This window comes from Cupressus sempervirens, chromosome 8 (genome assembly GCF_028749045.1).
Source record: "Cupressus sempervirens isolate cs-2001-9-10 chromosome 8, ASM2874904v1, whole genome shotgun sequence".
NCBI lineage: Eukaryota > Viridiplantae > Streptophyta > Pinopsida > Cupressales > Cupressaceae > Cupressus > Cupressus sempervirens.
In genome coordinates, this window is record NC_143125.1 from 239041000 (window position 1) to 239055313 (window position 14314).

Here is a 14314-nt window from a genome sequence, read left to right on the forward strand (position 1 = left end):
ATCAACTCTCCTTCACTATTTCTTTGGGATGAATGGAACTAGCATAACAAAATTCTACATTCTTTCATTCTCATCCTCCTCCTCCTCTCATACAAAATAAACTTGGATAAGATAACTTACTAGACTTTTGGATTCATGGCCCTTCTCTCTTCTTTTCAAACTCTTATAGCTATGCTAGTGGGATAAATCATTGAGTATTTTCTTATCTTTTATTTTTGCTCTTTCTTTTCTCAAGTGACCACTTGAGCTTTTGCTATAGCTTTTACAACACGATGCTTGAGATTGAGACATTTTTTTGAGTGAGGTCTCTTCAACTAGTTGACTTGGAATCTTAGTAAGCTTTAGGATTTTGTTGTTCTTTTATGTATCCTTGCAAATGAATGTAATATTTAATATTCTTGGTTTGGGAGCTGTTGTCCTTCAGCTTGGTGATATTTAATCTCCTTGTAGTTTTCCCAAAATCTTTACCTCTTTCTCTTTTTTTCTTCTACTTTATTGTGTGCATGAGGTGGACACATGCTTCCAATAAAGTGGGGACTACATGTATCATTTGAAAAAGTAAGATCACTTATTTGGTATTATTTTTAGCCCCATTTTAATATACATTATGGGTTCCTACATTGATTTCACACTCTCTTTTAAACACTCATTGGACTTTCAAATTATTATTTAAGTCCTATATTGATTCATTTTCTTTAAAAACTCAAGGTTACCCTTATCTATAAGTGTGCTTCTCTATTTCAACTTCAATCAAATAATTCCTTTCATTTATTGGACCTTATCTTACCATTTATGACATGTATTTTCTATCTAAACCCAAAAATAAGTTGTTAGATCAAATTTCACACGTTCTAAATATCTTGGAGCCACAATCAAAACTTGGGTTGGAATTGGTGGGTATAAGATGACTTTGGTGATATTTACTTGGGTACAATATTTTTGTTGGTGATATGTGTATTTATAAGTGATTATATTTATTGAATTGTTGTAGGGTCTCGTCACGCCTGACCGTCCACGAGCATTTGAGGTGAACTTACAGAGTGAATATTTTTTGGCAGTAAGAAAATAATTGATTTTGTGTGTACATATATTTGATTTCAAGGTATAATAAATATTGATTCATATCTACTTTCTTTGTATCAGTTGGAGCTGGAGAAGAGCCTCAAGAAGAGGTCGAGTGAGTGTGTCAGGAGGGCCCCGTCATCTCCACTATCTCCCTCCACATGACAACAAAGGACGTCGAGAGACTTGTTTCCTTCCCCTCGTGGGAAGGAAAATATGTAGTTGATCTAGACATATATATATATATATATATATATATATATATATATATATATATATATATATATATATATATATATATATATATATCAGTGGACATATTCGATACACATTTGATGTATATGACATTCTATATTTGATGTATGACATTTATTTGATGTATGACATTATTCGACTTATGACATTATTGGTTAATATATGATATGTTTGTTCATATACAACATATGATATGATATGTTTGTTCATGTATGACATTAAATTAGATATGTGCATACATATGAAATTAAATTCAATACCTAATCTATTCAAAAATTTGATAGAATATTGATTAGCAATAAACTTTATCATTGTTTAAGCATAAGTTAAGCATTTGCAATATGTCATCATCATATGATTTATGATCTTGTTCATGTTTAAATTTTTCCTTCTCTATCATTTGTTTATCAAGTTTAATTCAATACCTAATTAGTTTGAATTTTTGATGCAATATTGATTGGCAATAGACTTTATTAGGCAATATTCGTGGACCTCCTGGCAATTGGTCACCTAAATGAGAACCTTGAGATTTATTAGGAACTCCATTAAAGAAATCAGTAGTTTGAAATTACTCTATCCAATAAAAAAGTGGTCTACAAATATTAGAGAGATAGACTTAATATTTACCAAGTGGTCATCCAATGCCAAGTGTTGTGGATGTCTCTCCATTCAAAGTTCAATCACATGTTAAATAATAGACATTTTAGGAGTAAGAATAAGTTATCTAACCTTATTAACATTCTTTTGTATGAGTTCCAAGTAAGGTATCAAGAGTTCTTGAAATTCAAGACTTTGTCTTCTCATCTTTGTCCATGTCTTTACTTAAATCAACCTGGATTAACTAAGGTACCTCAATTAACTTAAAAACACTATTCTTTAAATCCTCATCAATATTTTTCAACTTTCTTTAAAATATATTGTGTCAAATTTAGTACATCACATAACTATTGGAGTAGGTGGATTATCTCCTTAAGAATATTTTCTAGCTCGGTTGTAATACCACCAAATTCAACTTGTTGAGTAGTAATGGACTCATTTAGTTTCTCCATAATCTTCTTCTCTATTCTTTTCTCTTCTAATTGTATCAAATTTTCATTAACATCAACATTAGGTGCATTTACCTATTTTACAAGTAAACTTAATTGATCAGTCATTGGAGGTTTGTCATTGGCTAGTGCATCTAGAACAATTTGTAATAAGATGTCCTTCACATCTTATAATACTTGTTTGTTCTTCACTTCCTATCTTTCTCTTTTGCATCTTTCCCCTTCACAATTCTCCATAATTTATCATAGCATCAGAATCCAATTTTGTATGATCATAGATTGAAAGTATGATAGCTTCATCTAATATTACCTTATCTCTTCTACTCTTTTTCATCTTTCTCTTGTCTTGTAATGTGATTGATCTTGTAGTTGGTGATATAATTGGTTGCACTAAAGCCATCTCCTCCTTAGATTTCTTATTTTTCTCATCAATTAAAGGTTTTTCTTACTTTACCCACTTTTTGTTGTGCAAATATTAGGCTATTTAGCTAGTGTCCCCATAACAACATTTGAAACAACAATTTTGTTTAGTTTTAGCTATGTGTATACAACAGTGTTCATTATTATTTAAGGGAATAGTGATAGTTACTAATCTATGTAACCCCAATAATGTTTCCTTGTATTCATTACAGTCCTATAATAGTTGATAATTTCTATAAGGATTTAACTAATTTTGACTTGGTTGTGCATAAGGTACCTATTAGTAAGTCATATTGTGCGAATAAGGACTCAAAGAAGAATTTTGATCCTTTGCAAAGCTATTCTCCAGATCAAACTCCCATGCCTGATTCAGTTCAAGTGTCTACTTGTAAGAGACAAAAAAGCAAACATAATGCTTAAAAGATTAAGGAGAAAATTGACCTTGGTATTCAAGCTACTCTGGAAAAAATTTTGATAGATAGCAAAAGGAAAAGGAGTGCAAAAGAAACTCCTTAGAAGAATGAGGGACCTTTCGTGAAGTGTCAGACAAAAGATGTGCTCTCTAATCTAACTTGATGCAGGTGGTGCCGATGTAATTTTGCTTGAAAAAAAAATTGTCTCAATAATCATAGTCTTCTATAATTGCAAAGTTGACTAAGTGGTACTCATTTCATGTTCATGTTGCAGGTGCTTCGGGTGGTTCATGTATTCTTTGGAACCATAAATCTTGCAGTGCTATATATTCAGTCTTTTCCCAACTAGTGGCAAGTAGTTGTTACTAATTTTGGTATGTCATTCACAATGCTCAATATATATGGCCCTACTTCTACATGTGATGATAAGACAGAACTTTTGGATTCCTATTCTTAGGCTATTTCCAACATTCAAGATGATAAATTTATTGTGCCTGGGGATTTCAATGGCATTCTATCTTGGGATGAGAAAATTGAAGGTATATTCCCTCTCTTCATAAAATGATAAATTTTCTGATTTTGTGAATAATAACACCCTCATTGATATCCCTCCTTCTAAAGGGGCATTTACATGGACCAATAAGGGACAAGAATTTCACCAAATTACTAGAGACTTGATAGGTTTCTTATTTCTCATGATTGATTCCTTTCAAATATTAATATTAATTCAGAAATCCTCACTTTGGTTGCTTCAGATCATTTTAGCATTTCTCTATGTATTGAATCTAAGGGGAGTCCCAGTGGTAGTAAAACATTTTTTAAGTTTAAGCATATGTGGTTTAGGCACTTGGATTTCTTGTCACTACTCAACCAATGTTGTCTGCTCCTTTTGTCAAGGAATCTAGAATGTATCAGCTTCACATGAAGCTTAGATAGGGTTTACCCAGCTACCTGGAGCTAACAGAGCAAACAGTTCGATCCCACAATGAAAGGTGAGAGAGATTTGGCAGTTGGAAACTTTGTACTAGCCAACACTGCAAGTTTTAGCATCACCCGAGATGGCATTGTAAAATAAAAACAGAATGTGATCTCCAAAAAGCGAGAGAGGTTATTGTAGGTCTCTACAACACGATCCTGTAGGAACTGGAATTGCATCCATACCTCACACGACCTCTGAGATATGCCCCATCAAAGATTGCAGCCCTATGGGATTTAGTGACCCTTGGGGACATTTTGGTTCGGCGTGCCCGAGAATGTTCAAGCACTGAAGGGGACAAGACAAGGTTGAGGATAGGGTTTACCTGGCCACCCAGAGCTAACGGAGCAAACAGTTTGATTCCACGACAAAAGGTGAGAGAGATTTGGCAGTTGGCAACTTTGTACTAGCCAACACTGCAAGTTTCAGCATCACCCGAGATGGCATTGTAAAATGAAAACAGAATGTGGTCTCCAAAAAGTGAGAGAGGTTATTGTAGTTCTATGCAACATGGTCTTGTAGGAACTAGAATCGCATCCATACCTTGCACGAGCTCTGAGATATGCCCCGTCAAAGATCGCAGCCCTATGGGATTTAGTGACCCTTGGGGACATTTTGGTTCGGCGTGCCCGAGAATGTTCGAGCCCTGAAGGGGGCAGGACAAGGTTGAGGATAGGGTTTACCTAGCCACCTGGAGCTAACGGGGTAGACAGTTCGATCCCACAACAAAACGTGAGAGAGATTTGGCAGTTGGCAACTTTGTACTAGCCAACGCTGCAAGTTTCAGCATCACCCGAGATGGCATTGTAAAATGAAAACAGAATGTGATCTCCAAAAAGTGAGAGAGGTTATTGTAGGTCTCTACAACACGGTCCTGTAGGAACTAGAATCGCATCCATACTTCACACGAGCTCCGAGATATGCCCCGTCAAAGATCACAACCCTATGGGATTTAGTGACCCTTGGGGACATTTTGGTTCGACGTGCCCAAGAATGTTCGAGCGCTGAAGGGGGAAGGAGAAGGTTGAGGATAGGGTTTAATTGGCCACCTAGAGCAAATGGAGTAGACAGTTTGATCCCATGACGAAAGGTGAGAGAGATTTGGCAGTTGGCAACTTTGTACTAGCCAACACTGCAAGTTTCAGCATCACCCGAGATGGCGTTGTAAAATGAAAATGAAATGTGATCTCCAAAAAGAAAGAGAGGTTATTGTAGGTCTCTGCAACATGGTTTTGTAGGAACTAGAATCGCATCTATACCTCACACGAGCTCCAAGATATGCCCCGTCAAAGATCGCAACCCTATGGGATTTAGTGACCCTTGGGGACATTTTGGTTCAGCGTGCTTGACAATGTTCGAGCGCTGAAGGGGGAAGGACAAGGTTGAGGATAGGGTTTACCCAGCCACCCAGAGCTAACGAGGCAGACAGTTTGATCCCACGATGAAATGTGAGAGAGATTTGGCAGTTGGCAACTTTGTACTAGCCAACACTGCAAGTTTCAGCATCACTCGAGATGGCATTGTAAAATGAAAATGAAATGTGATCTCCAATAAGTGAGAGAGGTTATTGTAGGTCTCTACAACATGGTCCTGTAGGAACTAAAATCACATCCATACCTCGCACGAGCTCTGAGATATTCCCCGTCAAAGATCGCAGCCCTATGGGATTTAGTGACCCTTGGGGACATTTTGTTTCGGTGTGCCCGAGAATGTTCAAGCACTGAAGGGGGTAGGAAAAGGTTGAGGATAGGGTTTACCCAACCACCTAGAGCTAATAAAGCTGACAGTTCCATCCCATGACGAAAGGTGAGAGAGATTTGGCAGTTGGCAACTTTGTACTAGCCAACACTTCAAGTTTCAACATCACCCGAGATGGCATTGTAAAATGAAAACAAAATGTGATCTCCAAAAAGAGAGAGAGGTTATTGTAGCTCTCTGCAACACGGTCCTGTAGGAACTAGAATTTCATCCATACCTCACACGAGCTCCAAGATATGCCCTGTCAAAGATCGCAACCCTCTAGCATTTAGTGACCCTTAGGGACATTCCGGTTCGGCGTGCTCGAGAATGTTTGAGTGCTAAAACAGACTAGACGAGGTTGAGGATAGGGTTTACCTCACCACTCGGAGCTAATAGAGCAGACAGTTCAATCCCATGACCTTTTTTCCACTAAGTTGCAAATTTGAGCAACTTTTACAACTTTCAACAATGCAACTTTGCACAAAAAGTGCAATTTTTACATTTTTCACTTGATTCCAATTCTATGACTTAGAAAAGGTTTAGAAATAGTAAAACCTCAAAGAAATATAGGAATATAGATAGTTTTATGGTTATTTCCTAAAAGTTGCTAAATTGTTGCAAAAGTTGCTAATGTAACTTTGCAATTTTTGCATTGACAACATTTGGGTGAATTATGCATTTTGGCTTGGAGGGTATGGAAACTGAAAGGTGTTGATGGGAACATGCTAGATAGGGTAGAAAAAACCTATTAAATCCTAAAAACATCTTAGAGTTGACTATTTGTAGGATTTTCCCATAAGGAACTAGAAGGGTCACTTGGCACATTGTTACAAATTTGCTCATTTTGGGTTGTTACTTGGGTCCATCACCCTATCCTCTACATCAAGATTGATCCTAGGTTAGGGGTGGATAGAAAAGACCTATAAAGGTATTAAATAATGTAATAAGGCTATCGAAGCCTCTAAAAGATGTAAAAGGCACTAAAAGTGCAATATTTTGTAAAATTGCCAACATTGGCAATATAAGCCAAAATGGGCTTAATCAAGTCATGTAAAGGATCCAAAGGGAGGTTTCATTTGGTTTTGAGAGTCTAAATGAGTTTAAAACCTCATTCCCGTGTGTGGGAGTTAAGTTTGGGTAGTCGAAATTGATTGCTCCAAAGGTGGATTTAGTGTTTTCTCTAAACAAGAGTTTCATTTTACACTGGAACTCATCTAATATAACCAAAGTGAAGGTGTTTGAACCATTTTGGGATTCTAGAGACGTTGCAAAGTAAGATTTCTAGAAAGCCCTAGGGTAAAGGGGCTAGAAAGGAGGGTATGCAAACTCGCCTAGGGCTAGATTTCTATGCTCCTTTCAAACACTTATTTGCTGATTTCATTGCCTTGCCGGGTATGCAAACTAGCCTAGGGCTTCTTGGGAAAAAAAAAACCTCTGCAAAACAAGACCAAAATACATATTTACATTGTTTATACAATCTATTACTTGATTACAAAAGGCCATCATTGTTCCACCATTGGAATTCAAGTTATAGAGGTTTCTTTGTTGATTGCTTTGTACAGACCAACAAACTGGCAACTTTAAAAAGACTTTTCAAACTAGTAAAGAAACTGATCAAAAAAATATTGAGAAGATGCCTCCAAAAAAAATATACAGAAGGAGATACAAGAGCTGATATAAGCTACTAAAATAATGGATAGAGAGTTGAGGAAACAAAGAGACTAAGATGCAATAAGGTAAAGAGAAGTGAGACAAGTAAGCAAGTAAAATGCAACCATCTCAAAAATCTTGGAAGCTTTGGAAAGGATTCCTACGAGGGATGTGCATGAAGAACAAGAAAGTGATGCTTAAGCACTTGAGAATCCTCATGGAGAGGATGGAGGGGACTTAGATCTTGAAGAAAGAAGGATGATAAGGTTGTTGAAGATATTTCAATGTCGTAGAAGAAAGACAATAACTGATTTCCATATCTATCATGGCAAGATAGATATTGAAGAGGTTTTGCGGTTGATAGATTCCCAAGAAAACTATTATAATTATGGAGATATAAGTGAAGTAAAATAAGGTAAAGCTATAAAAAACATAGCTAAGAGGGACAACATTGACATGGTGGAGTAGTGTAATGGAAAAGAGGTTTTGTAAGGGTGGAACAAACATGACCAAATGGTGAAGGATGTGCCTCTTCCATCAAATAATACATTCCAAAAATAGAGGATAAGGAATAACTTGAAAGAAAAGAAGATGGGTTTGATGACCTACATAGAGGAATTTCACAAGTTGAGCATAAGAGGTGGATTAGAGCATAAAGATGAAAATGTTCCAAGGTATCTTAATGGGCTCATATAAAACTTGCAAAATGGGATTACCTTAATTTTTCCTAAGATGCTTAGAGATAGTTTCCAATTGGCTATAAGTGCATAAGATATGGTCAATAGGAAGAAAGAGAGACAAGAAGGTGGTAGAGGAAATGCAAACAGAGGAAGGGGAAGAAAAACCAATAATATGGGAAGAAATGATAGTTTAGTTTCATATGAAATGGTGAAAAATTTATATTTGGAATGGTCACCACACAATAGGCCGTATAGAGCATCACATGTAAGTAGTGATGATTTTCTTAAAAGATAGATGACTATGAGCATCACATGTATAGAGCATCTCCATTAAAATATGTTTGCTGGTGTAAACCTATGAGGAATAGTTGGTCCCAATTCAGTTGTGTGTCAATATTAGGAATGTGACCAATTAATGCGACAACCTCATAATATGTCACCATAGTCGAAGTATTGACAACCCATAGGAACTCAACCTTTGAACATCCCATCTGTAAATGACCTCATAAAGAAAGTTCAATAAACCCGCATGAAATAGTGAAACAAAAGTTGCATACTTGTGAAGATGATTAGACTGCAGGTGATCAATATGTCTCAAATCTATATTCAGTTCTTTTACTATGCATATACATGGTTTGTTATATAAAAGGCTTATATCTACCAGATAAATAATCATTTTCTTACTATGCTATCCTTATCCTTGGCTGATCTCTGGTAGACCATTTCTTAACCATCCTCCTTCGATCTATAGGTCACTGTATTAATCTGGTTTGTCTTGTCTCTACTCGAATTAATAAGAATTGGCAATCTCAGGGATTCCCAAAAGAGGAATGGGTCCAAGTGGAAGATAGAATTTAGAAGTGAGTTTAATTAAAACACAATAAATAGTGTATTACAAAAAGGACAATGGTATGTTCTTCGCAATCTACTCCCTTATACATTCTATCAATGTTCCACATTGAACCTGATAGAGAACATCACAACACATAACTAGCAACATAGAACATACCTCCTAGCCATCTCAAGAACATAAGATTTCAAAGATATTTGAATTCACAGTGTTTAATGAGAATATAGTTGAGGCTTTCTTTACTTTTCTATGTTAAGTTTGGCTTTCAATTTTGGAGGAATGAATCAACCTTGATGATAGATGTAAATGTTGAATAATATTTATTTAATCACATTGTTTGAAAAAACTTTAATGACCTTTAAATACAATTGAAAGAAATGGAATTGATCTCCCTTACTCATGTAGATGAATAAAATTGGAATTTAAAAAAAGAGAGGGACATCCACCATAAAACCATGCAATCATGCACTTCTTGATGGGAGTATCATAAGTTCATTGTTAGATGGATATGCCAAATGTGGAAGAATTAAAAGGAAAATATGTTGATTGATTGAATATAAAACCAAACATGTGGAATATTTAAAAAGATATCATGGGGCTATTAATAAAATCAAACTAATAGAATCAAACTCTACAAACATGGGTATTCAAACTATGAACAAAAAAAACATCATTATTGAGGTTTTAGCATGTTGGGCAAGATAGGGTCTTATTGAAGCTAACAAGAAGCATCATTGTATATAGTGTTTTATAGGCATAAAATTAAAGTGGCATAAAACCATTCACATGCAAAAACATCTAGAACATGTGATAAAATCATACGTTCAAACCATTCATGTAGCCATAGTCACAAATTTCAACAAAGAATTCAACTAACATAAAGGTGCTAAACTTTGTAAGCTATGGATAAAATATTTTCTTTTGTCTCCATATCAAATAAAATATTTTGGTACCTCTGTGAATGTAGTATGACATCCTTCATTTTATAGTGTTGATCCCAAAGCTACAACACTTATTATTTATTACACATAATAAATAGAAGAAATGCATGAGAAGGAGGGTCATGAGGGCAATGGAAAATTTGGGGAGGAAAGCAATTAGGAGAATGGATCAAATATGCTTCTCAACTAGAAGGAGAGTATTGCATTGGACACTGATACTAGTCCGCCTCGTAGCAAGATCACCAATGTTGGTGATGACCTTGTTAAGGAGATCACTACCAATCAAAATTTTACCTATAAGCCTACAAGACTTCATCCCTTGGTAGTGGTAATGGTGGTAATTATGGTTGAATGTGTTTGAAATAGAAAAAGAAATGAAGTGTGTTTTGCATGACACTATTCACTCATCATAGGTTGTATGGATTCAAACCCACAACCAAGCTTTTATACCATTATAAAAATTACAAATTATAAGACTATGCCTTTCATGATAGTTGCATTTTCATATTGGCAAATGAAGAATGACTTTTGGAAAAAACATAATAAATACTTCCAAATACAAATGAAGCCGATGTATTGTATTATAAGCTCGAATGGTAAAGACCAAGCCCAAACATTTATTAAGGTGTAGCATTTATAATTGTCAGGTTCATGTGAAGAAGTCATCGTTCATATTCTAATAGTTGTGTAATTTGATGATAAGAAGAATACAATGATATAGAGGTTGATAGTGACTTAAAACTTTACAAAATGCAATCAATGAGAATTTTACATTGAGGGGGGGGTAATAATCAATGTTTCATTCTCATTGTTTGACAAACTCTTATATAAAGAGGGAGTAGACAGATGATATGGTTTAGTCTTCTTCCAAGAATCTTAGTCTACAATTCCAGGCATAAGATGATTAGCATACAATGGTACTTGAACAAATAACACTAATAACTATTGAGGATGTGAATTGATAATACCATTTCGCAGATGATTTTGGCATCTCACCCTTTATCACTTGTGCATCAACTTTATTAGCCCTCTTCTTTGGTGACCTAAAAATGAAGAATTAGCACAGTAAAAAATCTAAGATAAGATTAAAAAAATGGGTCCTATTAAAGAATCTAATATAAATTCAAATAATGTATCTAGATTCTAAACAAATCAAAACTAAATCTCATCACTTACACATCATAACAATACGGTCCACCTTAGTCATGTGATAGTCTTGGGGAAGAGGTTGTAACATTGTATTTGGATCCAATTGATCACTTTTTCTCTCTCTCCCAATTCAATCTAATGAGTCAACTGGATCTGCTCGACATTTTAATGTCTCAAGTATTGCCTCATGGTCTGACTCGCGAACTTTCCAAAGAATTTTATTATGTGGTTTTCCACCATATTTTATCAAGTGGAAATTTGATGTGACAACAAGGTTTGAATAATGAAGAATCTTCCTCTCTGTTTGCCAATCCTCAAATAACCACAAGTTAGGATTCTTCATAGGGTATCGTTTAAGCCATGTGCCTATTACAACCACTGCACTGACATGGTACTCTAAACCTTCACCATCTATAACCGAGTGATCCAATTTTTGTTTGGCTTCAACACAACGACACAAATAATAATCTGTCCCTTCTTCATTGTCTTCAGGTGCAATAACAACAAAAACATGGCCTGCAGTGAAAAATGTACAAAATGCGGTCATTAATTCAAAAAATACTTGGGTCAAAGTCAATAAATGAATCCATCTCTACCATTTTCAATGCTTGTGGGGGACAATAGGTGTCAATTGGGTCCAAAACCCATATATCCCATTTGTCCACCCATTCAGTTGACTCATAGTCATCCCAATTTTCCTCTGCACATGATGGACAATAGCATGCCATTTTTCGTGTGTGGATACTCCATGAACCTGCATCAGAGTTTCTAAAAGAGTGTAACTCACTAGATCCTGTTAGTGTACAAAAATCCTGATATGGTGCAATGTTAGTATTATCTATCAACCAAAAAAATCTATGAATTGTAGACTCACCTTCCTTACCTGGACCCATTGTAGCGTAACACCATTGGATGATGGATTTTGCATCTATCAATATTGCTCCATCTTTGTACTTTAGTTCTTCATGAGCCAAGGCTCTTTTAATGCATGCGCCTGCACCATCATGCTCTCCCTTACCATGACCAGCCTCTGTGAAATTCTGCATATATTAAATTCTACACAACTTGTGCATCCTGCTCAACCAATAGAACATCCGTGCATTCTTGAATTGAGATGCACAATCGTTTGACCAAATAATGTGTTGACAATATGATATGCCCCTGTTAGCCAAATATCCATAAAATAGTTGAAAACAACCATGTACAAACTCCGTAGAATGTGATCGATTATTGCTGATGTAAAAATGGTACTCCCTCAAAATCTTCCTGTCATCCTCTATACTTGTAGGTGAATACATGAATGTTATGTGAACAAATATGGAAACCTGTTGAGATGTATAATATTTTGCTTGCACCTCATTTTGTGGTTGTAGTGTGTAGTTCTCTACAAAATCTACAACCGAAACAATCGTATCCAATGGAAACGTATCCTTGCACAACTTGAATTGCAAATCCAACCATCGAGCTCTATGGGTATGCCTTGCATACTCGTAAATAATCTTTTCACAAAAAATCTTCATGAACTCATACACTGAAATCTTTTCAATAACTAGATCATATCTTTTACCATGTTTCCCATCTTTTAGAGCATATGTCACTGTCTTGAATTTTCCATAATCTACTATTTCATTTCCAATTGCATGTGTACTATCCATATGTTGACAAGTTGATAAAAGTTGCAAAGAACCACAAAATAAGCACATACCATCTAAGCATGATGTCTTGTAAAATTGTTGGTCATCCCCTATTTCATATAAAATGTTGGATATGAATTCCCTTGAAGATCTTGGTGGCTCTTTTATGTCACAATCCTGCAAAACAAGCTGAGAATGCAAAACTATGCATATGTGCCTAAAAATATCAAAATGGTTAGAAAATTCAATATGTATCCTACAACAACAAGTTGTGCGTGTGTGATTTATTTTCACAAAAAAAGGTTTACCCATCTCAAAAAATCTTTGACTTATTCGAATTTGAGGATCCATACCAATAAATTTTGCAAAAAATTGTGTCTGAGCTGAGTCCAAAAAATGTTTCGCATGTGGCTCGCGATTTCAGCTACCAATCCTCCTTCTTACAAAATCTCTTTGATTAGGAGAAACACGTGTGTTATTTTTCCAAAAATCTTCTATCAATGATTTCAAGGCTTCACTAATTTCTTTATCCTTTCGCGGTAGTCTACCGCTAAATGTCTATAACTCATTTTTTGTTGGATCTTTTAATCTCTCATGCGTTATCATGGCTCTCCTTAAGGTACCTCTACTAATTTTTAATGTTTTTCTTGTCTTTCTCATGAGTCAAGCTTTCTTCATTTGGCTACTTACTATTGTCGATGTGAGTACTCGTCTTATGATATTACTATCTTTGGTGCATGATTTAGAACCCACTTTGTCATAAGCACTAATTAGATTCTTTACAATATTTCTTTCATTTGAATCATCCATCGTTCTTAGCCCAAGAATCTTCATGATAGGCCTAAATTTCAAATTCTTCATCATTTAAACAAATAATTGGCATTGACCTATAATATTTAATTCTTCAAAAAATAATCTCTACATATGATTAACTTTTCTTTGACAAGTACGCTTGCTAATCTTGTTAGGCATTGATTTCAAAATTTTAGTATCAATATCAATCAAATATTTTGGTTTTCTAAAATGAATTCTAGAAGGTGTTCTAATCTCTTCAATTCTCTCAACATTTAGAACATAATATAAGGTTGAGTGTATTGCGTACCTTGAACCGAAGATGATGTGCCTTGGCAATAAGATGTAAAAGATGGAATATCACCTACTTGATGTGTTGATGTTGTGCTTTCAACATGACATGATGGAGTGTTTATATCATCGGATCTATAAATCAGTGTCTCTTCAACATGACAGGATTATATGTCTTCAACATTGGAAGATGGTGTAGCGGATGATATGACTCCACCATTCGAAGATGGTGTAGCGGACGATATGACTCCAACATTGGAAGATGGTGTAGCTTCACAATTCAATTGTCTTCTTGAGCGTAACAATCTCATTCGTTCTCTTTGTCTTTATAATTCTTCCTCATTTCTTTGTACTGGTGGTTCTTGATCCTCTTCAAAAGTCGATTCTTCCACTGCTTTGCAATTTTTTTTGTTCA